Source organism: Coregonus clupeaformis, chromosome 20 (genome assembly GCF_020615455.1).
Source record: "Coregonus clupeaformis isolate EN_2021a chromosome 20, ASM2061545v1, whole genome shotgun sequence".
Classification (NCBI taxonomy): Eukaryota; Metazoa; Chordata; class Actinopteri; order Salmoniformes; family Salmonidae; genus Coregonus; species Coregonus clupeaformis.
In genome coordinates this window covers 6,685,197-6,702,342 of record NC_059211.1, presented here as the reverse complement: position 1 = coordinate 6,702,342, position 17,146 = coordinate 6,685,197, and the positions used below count along the sequence as shown (strand labels likewise).

The window sequence follows — 17,146 nt, the reverse complement described above, 5'->3', positions numbered from 1 at the left end:
CCATGTTTTTACTGTAGTGAGCAGCACATGTATCTGCTAATGAGGGAATAAATTGGCGAGTCGGTGCCGAACCTGTCCTAATGAAGAATGCCGTGCCTGGTTTTAGCGAGAGAGAGAGATTCAGTCACCGGAATAAAGGCCTAATTTCTCCTCCCGCTCTCCACTGCAGCAGCACTGCCAACTGCATCCCAGTCATATTTAACATCAAAGTGAGGTATGAACAATCGAGGCAATTTCTCACAGAGTCAAGTTCAATCATTGCCATTCTCTGTGAATGTAGAACCATTTAAATAGTTCCGGTGCTGTATTTTACCATCAAATCCATATTTAGCACATAACCTTTCCATGACTTTTGGGATTAAGGTTTTTAGCACTTCCGCTTGTACATCTTTATTCAAAAACGATTGAAAGAAAGGTTTTGCTGATTTATTCCACCACGTCTATTTTGGATATGGCATAGTTATTCAATAGGGAGTTATTTGCCCTCTATGGTCTACATTAAGGAAGAAAGACATTGTACAGTTAGTATTATTACCAGCATTAGTGGCTGGGGCACGTTGAAAAGTACATCTGGATTTTTAACCAGGGGAAAATGTTGTGGGCCACAGTGGTGACCGGTTGGCCTGGCTGGTATTTGCGCTATGGCAGGCACGTGGACATCTCACAGGAATGGACTGAATGCTCCCAGCTGCAGCCGGGATCTATTCAGCAAGCCTAGAAATGTCATGAATAGAGCTGACACAGTTCCCTATTCTACATGACAGGCAATTATATCTGTTCTAGATAATACATTTCTATCTGAACGTTCTGTAACGTTGCAGATAGAAATGTCATGAATAGAGGTGACATAATTTCCCTTGCTACATGACAATCATATCTATTCTACACAATATATTTCTATCTGTCAGTGAGCCTAAATATTCAGAACATTGTAAATAGAAATGTCCTGAATAGAGCTAACACGATTCCCTTTTCTACATGACATGCAATTATATTGGTTCTACACGATACACTTCTATCTGAACATGCTGTAACATTGCACCCTCTTGAACAGACGCCTGATTTCTATCTGCAACATTCAGAATGTTGCAGATCGAAATGTCATGAATAGAGCTGACACGATTTCCTATTCTACATGACAGACAATCATATCCGTTCTACACAACACATCCGAACAGGCTGAAAAGGCCCCTGGGTTCTACTGTGGGCCGACTGGTCAGAGATTTGTAAAATAAATAAAGACTCAAGTTTCACGAACTCCTCATTCTCTATAAATGAGGTAAAAGTCAGAGTTTAAAGGGATACTGTGAGATTCTGGCATAGCAATGCTACCGTACCAGTAAACTTCCAGTTATTGCACTAGTTAGCATTGGCTTGCAAAACTACTGCCAACTTCCTTCATACTTCACACTGAGACATAAAAATGGTATCCACAAGTTCATCTGACTCTGGGTACGTAGAGCACGTATCCCTTTAAGTTACATTTGTTTAAGTGAGTGCCACGAAAGACATAGCAGTCAAGTCAGGTTGAGAGTAATGCACCATAAAAGCAGTAGACCACCGATGATGTGAGTATGAATGAGGTTGTGAGTGGACCCACGTAAAAAAGTGTGACTTTGCGTTTAATGTTTTGGTTGACAGGCTGTCTTGACATCTTCCTTTCCTGTGAGACAGGAATCTCAGTATTCACTATGTACAATAATGACAATAATGACTCCTTGCAATGAGACATACCCCGTAGTTCATAAATCATAATGTTTTTTTTTGTCTAAATCTAAGATATGTGCGTGCATGCGTCTGTGTTTGTATCTGTGTGTGTGACTAATTAAATTAGTGACACTGTACAGTACACCTGAGTTTATCTCCTTGTTTCTCCTCTGTTTGTTCACTCAGGTTCCCTCAGGCCCCTCAGTGCATTTTACATTTACTGTACTTTTCGCCGCATTTCTTGATAACGAAATCTGAAAATACTCGGGATACATGCAGTAACATGATAAGAAAATTCCTGGAAAATGTGGGGTAGGTGCAACATAAGCAGTATTGGGAGTAACATGTTACAAAAGTAAAACGTTACGTAATCCGATTACTTTTAGGAGTAAAGTAATGTGTCAAATTGGTTAATATTATTACAGTTACTTTGTCAAAAAACGCATGCATTACTTTCATAATCATATCTCTACAGGGCACGTGTTTCCATGATCCGATCTCGACTTCCTCATTTAGTTCTCGAGCGAGCGGAGAAAGGCTGTTTGGAGAAATATCATGATAGCTGCTGTCCATAGAAATGGATAGAGGGTGCACCTCTGATCTTTGCCATTGATTGCTTCTGTGATAGCAAAGCCTATATACAGTGGCAAGAAAAAGTATGTGAACCCTTTGGAATTACCTGGATTTCTGCATAAATTGGTCATACAATTTGATCTGATCTTCATCTAAGTCACAACAATAGACACAGTCTGCTTAAACTAATAACACACAAACAATTATACATTTTCATGTCTTTATTGAACACACCGTGTAAACATTCACAGTCCAGGGTGGAAAAAGTATGTGAACAATTGGATTTAATAACTGGTTGACCCTCCTTTGGCAGCAATAACCTCAACCAAACGTTTTCTGTAGTTGCGGATCAGACCTGCACAACGGTCAGGAGGAAATTTTAGACCATTCCTCTTTACAAAACTATTCAGCAATATTCTTGGGATGTCTGGTGTGAACCGCTCTCTTGTGGTCATGCCACAGCATCTCAATTGGGTTGAGGTCAGGACTTTGACTGGGCCACTCCAGAAGGCGTATTTTCTATTGTCGAAGCCATTCTGTTGTTGATTTACTAATGTGTTTTGGGTCGTTGTCCTGTTGCATCACCCAACCTCTGTTGCGCTTCAATTGGCGGACAGATAGTCTTACATTCTCCTGCAAAATGTCTTGATAAACTTGGGAATTCATTTTTCCATCGATGACAGCAAGCTGTCCAGGCAAGCAGCCCCAAACCATGATGCTCCCTCCACCATACTTTACAGTTGGGATGAGGTTTTGATGTTGGTGTGCTGTGCCTTTTTTTCTCCACACATAGTGTTGTGTGTTCCTTCCAAACAACTCAACTTTAGTTTCGTCTGTCCACAGAATATTTTGCCAGTAGCGCTGTGGAACATCCAGGTGCTCTTTTGCAAATTTCAGACGTGCAGCAATGTTTTTTTTGGACAGCAGTGTATTCTTCAGTGGAGTCCTCCCATGAACACCATTCTTGTTTAGTGTTTTACGTATCGTAGATTCGTCAACAGAGATGTTAGCGTGTTCCAGAGATTTCTGTAAGTCTTTAGCTGACACTCTAGGATTCTTCTTAACCTCATTGAGCATTCTGCGTTGTGCTCTTGCAGTCATCTTTGCAGGACGGCCACTCCTAGGGAGAGTAGCAACAGTGCTGAACTTTCTCTATTTATAGACAATTTGTCTTACCGTGGACTGATGAACATCAAGATACTTTTGTAACCCTTTCCAGCTTTATGCAAGTCAACAATTCTTAATCTTAGGTCCTCTGAATCTCTTTTGTTCGAGGCATGGTTCACATCAGGCAATGCTACTTGTGAATAGCAAACTCAAATTTAGTGAGTGTTTTTTATAGAGCAGGGCAGCTCTAACCAACATCTCCAATCTCATCTCATTGATTGGACTCCAGGTTAGCTGACTCCTGACTCCAATTAGCTTTTGGAGAAGTCGTTAGCCTAAGGGTTTACATACTTTTTCCAACCTACACTGTGAATGTTTAAATGATGTATTTAATATCAACAAGAAAAATACAATAATTTGTGTTATTAGTTTAAGCACACTGTGTTTGTCTATTGTTGTGACTTAGATGAAGATCAGATCAAATTATGCAGAAATCCAGGTAATTCCAAAGGGTTCACATACTTTTTCTTGCCACTGTAGGTCTTTCCCGTCTAGTGGCAAGTGTGCCCTCTGCATCTCTATGGGTCCGTGTACGTGCGGTTTATAACCAGAACTGGCGCCACGAGAAAGATTTTTAATGAAATGATAGGAAATCTGAACAGATGTTTGATTTACAGTATATATGGCTAATTAAGCAACACATATATAGTGCAGCACTTGTAGAATAGCACAGAAAATAAGTGCCACAGATGAAAGGAGAAACTATTGATCAAACCTGAGTTAGTAAGTAGCCTTTCTTTGTTAGAGCACGCGGGGATCGCCTTACTCCCTCAGACAGTAAAAGAAACTGTGAGATTTTGAAATGTTTTTTCATGAAAGTAACGCAAAGTAATATAACACGTTACCTTCCACACAAAGTAATATTGTAAAGTGACGCGTTACTTTTGTTAAATATAATGAGTAATATGTAATGCATTACTTTTTCAAGTAACTATTCCGAACACTGAACATAAGACAAAAAATTACAAGGGTTTGAGTAAGAGGACTAACTGGTGTCTCCAGGTAGCCACACAGCTCTCCAAGGTGTGCACAGTTCCTAAGTAATTTTAATGCATTTTTATGACTCAAAGAATAGTCTTTATGGTGCTTTTTTTTTTGCTCTCCTAGGTGTGCCATTGAGGAACTAGAGCAAGCACACTTGTAGTTGTTTCGTTTGGAACACAGCCCTGCATCCCCGCCATCACACAATTACTGTTGTTGTTTACGCAATCCAAAAACTGACCATTATAAATCGCAGTCTGGGTCAAGTGGGCATAATTTGAAAGCATGTTCTATTGCCAACATGACTAGCTAGCTAAATTATAAAATACAATCTTACAGTGTTAGGCTTTCACAAGGCAATACAGAGAAACAGATCATAATTTTGCTGTGCATAGAATGGACTCATGCGTACATTCAGGTGCGTATTCCGCAGAGACTTTTCTTCACAATAGACATACATTGGCTCATTCTGTTCAGAACAACCCAGGGTATGACGCCCTGTCTTCTTGTAACTGTACATCAAACATAGTGATCATAAACGTTGTCACTGAATATGACATGAGTTTTATGATATGGGAATGTGAAGTGCACATTTTGGATTCATTGGTGTTTGGCTTGCTTGTATGACATCAAAGCGGTATTTATTATAATCCTCAACGTCTTATCTTTCAAAATACATAGTCCTCTTAATGTACAGCATTTCTCTCACTCACACAACAAACAATTTGCAAAAGTTGCCCAATTAGCGGCAGGGATGGGGGTAACTTCTTGTCGCGTGCGGTGCTCAAGTTTAGAATGGCTGTCAGTCAAAACCCGTACAGCGCTGTGAATCCTCTCGGTCTGACTCTCTAATGAAACCCTGAGACCCTGATGCCCTTTTACACACACGCACACAGAGAAGGCAACTGTTCCATTTACCCACTATGAAAACATCCCTACTCCACTTCCCAACAAGACCAAACACCGGAGCGCCGGGATTACGAAATGCCATCCTAGGCCTGCAGTTACCATGGGAAAGTCTCTCTCTCTCTCTCTCTCTCTCTCTCTCTCTCTTCTCCTCTCTCTCTCTCTCGCTATCACTCCCTTTGCCCCCTTCCTCTCTTTCTCCCTCTCCCGGGGTGTTTGTTTTATGTGCATCTACGTTCATCAAGTTAATTCACATCTGCAATTGTACTGTCCAATTAGAGAGAGTATACCTTCTATCATAAGTCTGCCGTGGGATAATTAGGGGTGGTTTCAGTCTTAAAGTGTGTGTGTGTGTGTCCGTGTTTTATGTCACGTGCACAAGTACAGTGAAATGTGTGTGTGATTATTTTATACCCTGAGGCCATGGTTTGGTTAAGTACAGACTCTGTTGTAGTAAGCTCATGCTGAGTGTGTGTGTGAGATGCTGTCTGTGTCTTGGACTGCTCTGGGGTGATGTTTCCTTTAGGTACAGTTCTAGGATCAGCTTTCCCTCCCCTAATCCTAACCTTAACCATCAGAGGGGAAAATGCCAAACTGACCCAAGATCAACGTTTAGGGGAAACTTCATTCTACACCGGCCTAGACTCTCTTCAACCAGCTGCTAGCATCACTGTACAATTGCATTGCTAATGGTAAATACTAAAATATACTTAAAGCTTCAGCATTGACTATGAAAAGCTTGAAATGTATATGTGTACTATAAGTCTTGTTGCAGATTCAGAAATCACATCAATTTGGTGAATGGACTCGGTTAGCTGGTTAGATGAGCATGGTGTGAACATGCACGCACACATGTATGTACGTACACACACACACACACACACACACACACATGCACATGCACAGACACACACACACAAACACAGTGGAGCTATTAAGGCCCTCAGAATGAGAGCAGAGAGAGAGCGAGAGAGAGAGGACGGGCACGGCTAATGGATGACTATTAATGTTCTCGTTTATGTCAGCCACTGTAAGTGATACTTAATTATTCACTATTTTACTCTCCATCCATCTTTCTCTCTCTCCATTTCTCTCTTTCTCTCTCTCTTCTCTCCATTTCTATCTCGGTCCTCTCTCTCTTCTCTCTCTCTGTATTTCTATTTCAGTCCTCTCTCCCTCTCTCTCCATTTCTGTCTCCCTCTCCCTCTCTCTCCTCTCTCCATTTCTATCTCAGTCTCTCTCTTCTCTCTCTGTATTTCTATGTGTCCATCCGTCTCTTTCTCTCGCTTTCTGTCTCTGTCTTTCTCTCTCTTTCAGGTTTTCCATCTCTTCTCTCTCTCTCTCTGCGTTGTCTCTCTCTTTCTGTCGTCTCTCTCTCTCACTCTATCCATTTCCATCTCTCATCGGTAATGAATAATGTCAAATGGACTGATAATGGACTGATAAGTGATGTTGTGACACAATGTGAGGCCCTTCCTGCTCACAGACAGATGGTTCTCTCTCCGTCATCCATGCACGCACACACACACGCACACACACACACACACACACACACACACACACACACACACACACACACACACACACACACACACACACACACACAACAGTGGAGGCTGGTGGGAGGAGCTGTAGGAGGACAGGCTCATTGGAATGGCTGGAATGGAATAAATGGAACGGTATCAAACAGATCAAACTCCATTCTATTTATTCCATTCCAGCAATTACAATGAGCCTGTCCTCCTATAGCACCTCCTACCAGCCTCCACTGACACACACACACACACACACACTTGGCCTTTCCTGTAGAGTCAGGTGGGACCCAAAGGTACTACCTCAGGGTCGTGTTCATTAGGCACCATATGAAACAAAACAACTGACTGAATTAAGGAGGAACCACCTAGACTTGTCCAATAACCGCACATTTCTGTTTTCGGTTGCATGCCCTAAAGAGCACAACCCAGATCTCTCTCACTGACATGCACGTCAGTGGGCTGACCAGGGGTGGAGACGTGGCCAAGCTGGCCGGACATGGTCTTATCACCTGTGTTCACTCTAATGACCGGCTCCAACGTCCACCCAGTCCACCTCATAACCAAAGGGTCAGTGTGCATAGTCGTTGTGTAGAGTGGTTTAGAAAGAACTGAAAACTGCCCTGTTATCCAAACTTATGTGTGGAACACTAAACATTTTGTCATATCTTATATTGGCTTTTGTCAAAGAATGAATGGATTATGTGAATAGGTCTGTAACGAAGGATTAAATAGGGGGCAATAGACAAGTGAATAAGGGCACCCACTACAAACTTTTGAGTTGAACAGGCCAATTCCTTATTGTAGGAGTGAATAAGGGACTATGAAAGTTTGTGTGACCACTGCGCTCAGAACAGGTTTGTCGACCAAAATGTAATAGAATTCCAAAATTGTGTAGCTCGTCTGCACTCAAAAAGGAGATTCAAGGTTTCCTTTTAGTATATATTTCATTCAGGGGTAGGTAGATTGACAAAGGCTTAGACCGAAACGTTTGTCTGTGTCATGACAATTTAGGAGTGAATAAGGGAACATTTGTTTGCCATGACGACACTGTCTTGTTGCACATTATACTAAAAGTGTAGTCCCTTTTGAACAATGGATGAACAATGGATGAGCAATGGCTTTAATGTGTAGATGGGTTCATGTGTAGCCATAAAGGCACTCTATGAAATACATGATATGAGATACATTATAAAGGACTTTGTGAACCTCTTCTTCTCAGTTACCACAGTGAGACTAACTGCCTGAGCCACTGTGTGTGTGTTTGTGTGAGCTCATCTGTGTTTTGAGAGAGGGAGAGAGCCCAGCCCAGTCCTGTCAGCTGTGATCAGACCGTGTGATAAATATGCATACAGTCTGCTAGGCTACAGGTCTGCCTGTCTTTCTAGTTAGCAGTAGCGGCGGATTAGCAGCCCAGAGCCCAAATGGAGGATGGCTTTCTTTCTGTGCTATTCACACGAGGCCTGATGCTAGGAAACTGCTGCCATTTTGGTTTTGTCTGAGTAGGGCTTTGGTCTGAGCGAGTCTCTCTCTGTGGTTTGTTCAGTGCTCAGTGGCTGGAAGTCGATACGGGTGTCAAAGCCTGTCCTCCCCTGTTTGTGTGTGTGTGTGTGTGTGTGTCCTCACCACTCCATAATGGTCATCCTGCCACAGGATCCCACACAATTACTGTAATCAACCCCATCAAACACAGCCTGTCACATGGAGGGTGTGTGTGTTTGAGTGCAGCGAGAGAGAGAGAGAGTGTGTGTGTGGCTTTGTTGTAGTATATGTTGCCTGTGCTCTTATAACTGTTATACTGTTTCTTCAAATGTCTTTTAGTATTTTTCTGCTATTGAAATCCTTGGGCTGGTCCAAAACTTTTTTATTATTAATCATTTTTGGGATGGAAAAACACTTTCAGTGTAAACTTAAACGACTAAAATCAGATATAAAGTATGTAGAAAAGATGATGGACGTGTATATATATTTTAAAATAATATAATCTTTGAGAACTAACGATCACCAAAATAAAAGCTAGACAGTCAGGGAGAATTTTTAAAATGAAAAAAATAAACAATGAATTTAGCCATATTGATTTTGTTATTATGTTTAAGCAAAAGAATTGCAGGACATTAGCTTTAAAACTGCAAAATGTTCTGTCAGCTCCATGGTAGAATGTGTAGAATTGCAGGAAATTAGCTTTAAAATGGCAAATAAATATCTCAGCGCCATAAAGAAATGTCTAGAATTGGAGGAAATTGGGCTAAAAATGAGAACATTTCTCTACACCGCCAAGATGGGGGCCTCTATAATTTTCTTGAAAATTCAGCCGCGCCAATGGGCCAGCCACGCCCACCCCCTAATCCCCTTTTTTGATCCAGAAAAAAACCTGTTTTTCAAATGTCAAAATGGTAACAGTGTGTTTTATAATTTTTTCCTGCGCGTGTGCGTGCATGACAGCAGGTCACAGAACAACTCGAGAAACCATTCAGCTGTGAGGGGACAGAAGAAGCCAGAAGATCACACACAAACACACCCGAAGGTGAGCATTAAGACGGAGGTAAACAGATCACATAGTGGGTGCGTGTGTGAGAGAGCTGCAGACGAGCTGAGCTAACCAGTCTGTACCTGCTGGCAGCCTGTAAATATAACAAAAAAACTAGGAAGGAATTTCCTTCTCAGATAGACAACCTAACCTGTCTGCAATAAATTACTTTACCCTAATGCCATTATGTAGATACAACATATAACTACTTTGGTAGCCAGAATGTAACTACTGCAGATAAGGTATATGAAAATGTTTTATTATAGTGTAGCCTAATAAAAAGAAACTGACCAAATTCTCTGTTAAATTCATTACTAGTGTAGTTACACTATAGTCACATGTAACTAATTACACCAAAAGATGACAAGTTCCCATAACTACATGGTATGAAGGTTGCCCACTGCCCAACCAGTCTCATATGTCAGTAACACCAACAGGGTCATGTTCATTAGGCACCAGTTCATTAGGCACCAAATGGATGAAAACAGCCTGAAACTGGGAGGGACTACCTGGACTGGTCCAATTAGAAACTCTCATTTTTCTTGTCCAATCGCTTCCCTAATGAACATGACCCAGTAGCCTGCTGCCCTGCGGGGAAACCAGTCTGTCCTGTACTGTATTGTATTGTATTGTGTTGCCTGGTCGTCCCTAACCAGTTGTCACAAAATGTTCCCCGTGTCATCGCTGCGCCCCCCCCCCATGGTTGAAAGGAGCTCTCTGAGTTGTAAAATAGGCAAAAATTCACACGCTGCTACGATCACAATGTGCCGACAGCTCCCTTTTGTTATGTTTACGTAATTTGATAACCCCAAGCGATTTGTCACTGGAGTTTCTGTTGTTTTTAGATAAGGGTCCCAATACATGTGGTTGTAATTTGGCTATCTGTTATGTGTTCTCACTCTGTCTTCTCTTTGTCATTCATCCAAAAATAGATTAAATCGTATTTAGAATGGCTCCCATATCCCTTTCAGCGATGGAGACATTTGTAGAGAAGGTTATGTATAACGTAAATTATTTTATTTTATATTTTGGATTGCAATGTTCTGTATGCTTTGACTATAGCGGAAACTACTTCTAACACAAAACCTTTACAATGAGTCGCACATTCACAGTGGTCTCCATTCGACCATCGTCTTACAACGATGAAGTGGTCAAATGTCAGAGCTGCTCGTGCCATTAAGCCCAGCTCGTCTGAGGGAAGGACTACCCCCCTCCTCCCCCTAGCCCCAAATACTGTAGACTTCCACCTTCCCCACCACCCACCCCGGGCCGGCGGCGGTGATGCCCAGCCCCGTCACTCCGATTTGGGCTTGGACGTCAGCTCAGGGTCCCTCTCTGGTTCTCTCTGACTCCTGGCCTAACCAGTTTCTGTCATGCTCGTCCTCTGGACAGAGAAGACCTTGGAGTACAATGTCACACAATGTCAGTCCAATGGCTTAATAAAGGGCCAGGGGTCAGGGAGTTTGATGTGGCCCTCGAGCAAGGACTGGCTGTACTTTTGGTTATGGCTCTGGTTAGGAGTTAGTCCTTTTTTGGCAGTAGGGAATAGACAAGAGAATTTAGCTAATGAAGAAGGGTCAATATATAGATAGTCTCCTATTCACTTTCAGTCCACCCGTGAGAAAAAATGTCCTTGAAAGACAGTCACACTCTGTTCATCATTAAATTTAGATTAAATTAAATGACTGAACACATTTTATTATTACTCATATGAATTATTGAAAAAACGGCACACACATTCCATGAGAGTGCATGCACCGATTGTGGCATGGGCACAAATGCAGATGACTGTCTTGCCTTTGAAAGGCCCCCACATCATAGTGAAACTTCAGATGCTATCAATTAGCATGACTCAGCAGGTTGCGTTGACGCTAAGGCCACTCAGTTGAGGTAGCAAGCAACACATGCCGATAGACTACCACAGAAACCACCCATAGCGCGCTCACGGTGCGCTGTTTACCAAGACTCAAATGAGTCAGGACTTTCGAGATGACTAAAAGATGACTAAAGCCTCAACCGCTACCAAGAGTGAAAACAAACGTGTTTTCCTACTCCGCGTACAGTTTAACAAAAAGTGAAGTACATGACCTTGCTTTAAATTTGTCTAAGACAAATAAACAGATACTATGTGAAGTGCTTTGAATAATTATATTAGGAATAATTATATTATATTAGACCATTCCTAGAACATTCCTTCCTTTTGCCCTCAAAACAGCCTCATTTCATCGGGGCATGGACTCTACAAGGTGTCGAAAGCATTCCACAGGGATGCTGACCCATGTTGACTCCAATGCTTCCCACAGTTGTATCAAGTTGGCTGGATGTCCTTTGGGTGGTGGACCGTTCCTGATACACACGGGAAAGTGTTGAGCGTGAAAAACCCAGCAGCGTTGCAGTTCTTTATCTATCTATCTATCTATCTATCTATCTATCTATCTATCTATCTATCTATCTATCTATCTATCTATCTATCTATCTATCTATCTATCTATCTATCTCTCTATCTCTCTATCTCTCTATCTCTCTATCTCTCTATCTCTCTATCTCTCTATCTCTCTATTAGGGAAAGGGGGTGCCACTCAGTATACAATTGGCAATCAGGACATTGAACAGTCTGTAAAACAAAATGGGCCTTTATTTGAAATGGACGTGTTCATAAATTCAGGTTTATTAACCCAATGGAAGTGCATGTTTGAATTCTTAATGCCTCCCTTTCTTTCTCTCCCTCGATTTCTCACCTATGCCAGAGGACGAGACCAAGGGTAAGCAGAGAAGATGTCTGCATTAATTTCCAAACCTTCGTCTCTCTACACACATGCGCAATGGTTTATGAGATGGTTTCAGTCATTGAAGTAGAATAAAAACTAAACATTAAATAGCCATCTTCTTATAACAGGTAAATGGAGGCATCTGAAAAGTGACTTAAGACATGAGGGAGAATGGCCTTGTCTTTGTTGTGTCCTAGCTCAGAGAGAGCGCGAGAGAGAAAGAAAGAGAGTAAAGGAGAGAGTGAGTAAAAGAGAGGGAGAGATTGAGTAAAAGAGAGAGAGAGTGAGTAAAAGAGAGAGAGTGAGAGAGCGGTAGAGAGTGAGTAAAAGAGAGGGGGGGAGAGTGAGTAAGAGAGAGAGAGTGAGTAAAAGAGAGAGTGAGTAAAAGGGAGAGTAAGAGAGAGAGAGTGAGTAAAAGAGAAAAAGAGAGTGAGTAAAAGAGTGTGTAAAATGGAGAGTAAAAGAGAGAGTAAGAGAGTATGAGAGAGTGAAAGAGAGCGCGAGAGTAAGAAAAAGTAAAAGAGAGAGAGAAAGAGTAAAAGAGGGAGATGGTGAGTAAAAGAGAGTGAGTAAAAGGGAGAGTAAGAGAGTGAGTAAAAGGGAGAGTAAGCGTGTGAGTAAAAGGGAGAGTAAGAGAGAGAGTAAAAGGGAGAGAGTAATAGAGAGAGTAAAAGAGAGAGAGTAATAGAGAGAGTAATAGAGAGAGTAATAGAGAGAGTAATAGAGAGTAAAATAGAGAGTAAAAGAGAGAGGGTAAAAAAGAGAGTAAGAGCGAGTAAAAGAGAGAAAGAGCGAGTAAAAGAGAGAGAGTAAAAGAGAGAGTAAAAGAGAGAGACAGAGAGAGTAAAAGAGAGAGAGAGTACGAGAGAGTAAGAGAGAGTAAAAGAGAGAGAGCGAGAGTAAGAGAGTAAGAGGGGGAGAGAGAGAGAGAGTAAGAGAGAGAGAGAGTAAAAGAGAGAGCGAGAGAGAGTAAAATAGAGCAAGAGAGAGAGAGTAAAAGAGAGCAAGAGAGAGAGAGTAAAAGAGAGAGAGAGTGAGAGAGAGTAAAAGAGAGCGAGAGAGTAAAAGAGAGCGAGAGAGAGGGTAAACGAGAGTAAAAGAGAGAGAGAGTTAGAGAGGGGGAGTGAGTAAAAGAGAGAGAGAGAGAGAGTAAGAGGGGGAGAGAAAAATAGAGAGAGAGTGAGTAAAAGAGAGAGAGTGAGAGTGAGGGAGAGTAAAAGAGAGAGAGTGAGGGAGAGTAAAAGAGAGAGAGAGTGTGAGAGAGAGAGAGAGAGAGTAAAAGAGATAGAGAGAGAGTAATAGAGAGAGATAGAGAGATTAAAAGAGAGAGGGAGAAAAGGGAGAGTAAGAGAGAGATTGAGTAAAAGGGAGAGTAATAGAGAGAGAGAGCGAGAGAGAGAGAGTAAGGAGAGGGAGAGAGTGAGTAAAAGAGAGAGTGAGAAAAAAAGAGCGAGTGAGTAAAAGGGAGAGCAAGAGAGAGTGAGTAAAAGGGAGAGTAAAAGAAAGAGGGAGTAAAAGAGAGAGAGAGAGTAAAACAGAGAGTAAAAGAGAAAGAGACAGTAAGAGTGAGTAAGAGAGAGAGAGAGTAAGAGAGAGAGTAAGAGAGTAAGAGAGAGAGTAAGAGAGTGAGAGAGAGTAAGAGAGAGAGTAAATGAGAGTATAAGAGAGAGAGAGAGTAAGAGAGACAGAGTAAAAGAGAGAGAGTAAAAGAGAGAGAGTAAAAGAGAGAGAGTTGGAGAGAGAGAGTGAAAGAGAGAGAGTGAGTAAAAGAAAGAGAGAGAGAGTGAGTAAAAGAGAGAGGGAGAGTAAAAAAGAGAGAGAGTAAACGAGAAAGAGAGAAAAAGAGAGACAGAGAGAAAAAGGGAGAGAGAGAGAGTAAAAGGGAGAGAGAGAGAGAGTAAGAGAGAGAAAGAGAGAGTAAAAGAGAGAGAAAAAGTAAAAGAGTGTGTAAAAGAGAGAGAGAAAGTAAAAGAGAGAGAGTGAGTAAAAGAGAGAGCGAGTCAGAGAGAGTAAAAGAGAGTGAGTAAAACAGAGTGAGTAAAACAGAGAGAGAGAGAGAGTGAGTAAAAGAAAGAGAGTGAGTAAACGAGAAAGAGAGAAAAAGAGAGAGACAGAGAGAGAGAGAAAGGGAGAGAGAGTGAGTAAAAGAGAGAGCGAGTAAAAGAGAGAGTGAGTGTGAGGGAGAGTAAAAGAGAGAGAGCGAGTCAGAGAGAGTAAAAGAGAGTGAGTAAAACAGAGTGAGTAAAACAGAGAGAGAGAGAGAGTGCGTAAAAGAAAGTGAGTGAGTAAAAGAGAGAGTGAGTAAAAGAGAGAGTGAGTGTGAGGGAGAGTAAAAGAGAGAGTGAGAGTGAGGGAGAGTAAAAGAGAGAGTGAGAATGAGTTAAAGAGAGAGAGTAAAAGAGAGAGAGAGCGAGAGAGTAAAAGAGAGAGAGAGAGTGAGTAAAAGAGAGAGAGAGTGAGTAAAAGAGAGTGAGTAAAAGAGAGAGAGAGAGAGAGTGAGTAAAAGAGAGAGAGTGAGTAAAAGAGAGAGGGATGAGAGAGTGTGAAAGAGAGAGAGAGAGTAAAAGAGGGATGAGAGAGATAATAAAAGAGGGAGATAATAAAAGAGGGATAGAGAGGGAGAGAGAATAAGAACGATGGAGAGAGAGAATAAAGGTGAGAGAATAAGATGGATGGAGAGAGAGCAATAGAGATAGGCCGAGCTGCCAGGGCCCGGGACACTGACCTCCAGGCGGGCCTGTTTTGGGAAACTGCATTTCAACACATTTTGTGTTGAAAGAATGTATAGTTTTATAATACTATTTTAAAGCTAATTTCCTGTGATTCTAAACTTTTTGCCATGGGTCATAGAGAAAAAAATTGCTGTTTTTTAGCTCATCTCATGCTATTCATATTTTGCCATGAGGCTGAGAGAAAATGTTGCAGTTTTATAGCTAATTTCCTGCTATTCTACACATTTTGCTATCATATGCTATCTGGGGGGCCCCGACCTCCATTCGGTAATCCGGCCTTGCCTACTGCTCTCCTCCTCATCTCTCCTCATCTCGAAGCAGCAGACTGTCAGCCCGGCTCACCATCAGGCCCTGTTTTCCCCGGTGAACATTCAACGCTGTCGGTGAGTTTGAGCTAAATTGACAAAAACCATCGGCCGTTGAGTGTACCCTGTGGCCAGCCCTTGTCGCTTGACGAACAATGCACACGGCTACTGAGTCTCAGTATTACCAGAAGAAAAAGGAAGATGAACACTATGGTCCTATCTGCCTCTCCACCCCTCCACATCTACCCCCTCCTAAATACACACACACGAACACACAATATATCCTTTCCTTCTGAAAAACTCTCCCGAAGAAATCCTCCAGCCTCGAACCGCAGCAAAGGTCACAATCAACATTCATTGCTGTCGGTGGGTTTAACTAAGTGGAAAAGCTCGCTGAACAATGAATGCTACTGTGTCCCAGATTTCCGCGCCGACCAAACGTCAGAGGGGATATCGTCCTGATATGCTGATTCTTGTATATATATTATGTATTTCCCCCACAGGCTTGTAGGGAGAATGTAAGTAGACATTTTATCATATCAAATCTTGTTCATGCTTGTTGGAGCTTTCTTATGTGGGTATGGGAGAGGGGGGAATAAAATGGATATTTCTAACCATCTGTATGATGCTATGATTCTGTGGCTTTCTTTTTTTGACTGAGGGTCATAAGGATTTTGAAAGGCAGATATTATAGGTCTCTCTTGCTAAATATATACAAATGTTATCTCAATGAGACAAATAAAAGCTAAATAAAAATAAACCATAGACAGTTCTTACCAAGGTTTAAAGACCACCATAGTTTACATAACTTTAACTGAAAATCTGAAGACTTGTTTTAGCCCATCACTCCTTCATGATGTGGACGACTGTCAAATATAGCTCACATGCGCCTACTGTAAGACTATTAGATTATAGCACTAAGTTTGTCTAGTTTGACAGATCGGGGACAGAATATGTCCTGAAGGCAATAGCCCCACTAATCGTCTTGGAGAAACAGTAAGTCCATCCCACAACCCCACCCTTAGTGATTACGGTATTTAGTAGGCATTATATAATAAATGTATACACAAATATACAGTGAAAACAAAGGAGGATGGCAGGTCATAAGAATTCCAAATGGTTAATAGTGTGCCTAGAATTTGATTACTTTAAGTACATTTGTGTTTCCATGTGCAATAGTACCAGTGGAGGCTGCTGAAGGGAGGACGGCTCATAATAATGGCTGGAATGGAGAGAATGGAATGGCATGAAACACATAAAAACCATGTGTTTGATTTATTTGATACCAGTCCACTCATTTCGCTCCAGCCATTACCATGAGCCCGTCCTCCCCAATTAAGGTGACACCAACCTCCTGTGATAAGTACAATAGATAACCCTCAATTGACTGCAGTGGAAGGGTTAGCACACTGGCACAAACACTTAGCCTGGGGGCCAGTCTGTTTCTGCCATAGAGATCATAAGTGCCAAATTCAATCAGATCCTCTTTAGCCGACATCTGCATAGCTGATGTTTTGACTGTGTCGGAGGTGAAACTGCGTTAAAGCTGTCAAATCAACAAGGCTTCCAGCATTTAACCTAATATAGCAGGTGTTGAAAGACGCCTGAGCTGAGTTCCCACTTTCAGGGGATACTGAAGTCAGGTTGAAAATACTGTACCCTGAAAACCGGATGTTAGCGATTTCTGGGGACTCCGCATAGGCTACCCGGCATTATAACTAAAGCGGACATTGCCATTGGCTGCACAGAGTCAGATAAAGTATGCAAAAATAGTATGTATATTTCCCCCGCTATTTATTGCCTTCTCGCCATTAAATCGAGTTAAGGAGGAAATAGCTGCCTTTGCAGCCTGAATGAATAATGTTTTATGTACGAACCGGTCCACGGGATACGAGTGTATAGCCATGTACATAGATTCCCTTTGGACACTAAGATTAACCCACTCAAT

General features: G+C 41.7%; 1 long non-coding RNA gene across 2 annotated transcripts in view; it reads left to right on the top strand.

The window, feature by feature from the left end:
• The window catches only part of LOC121533781, a 55,893-nt gene extending 43,462 nt beyond the window's left edge, over positions 1-12,431 (top strand). The window contains exons 3-4 of one of the 2 annotated variants that reach the window (XR_005994496.2): positions 9,309-9,390; positions 12,141-12,431. This is a non-coding gene — a long non-coding RNA (uncharacterized LOC121533781). Of the gene's footprint in view, positions 1-9,308; positions 9,602-12,140 lie in introns of those variants that run through there. The other variant, XR_005994495.1, reaches the window with a different exon arrangement.
• The last annotated feature ends 4,715 nt before the right edge of the window (positions 12,432-17,146 follow it).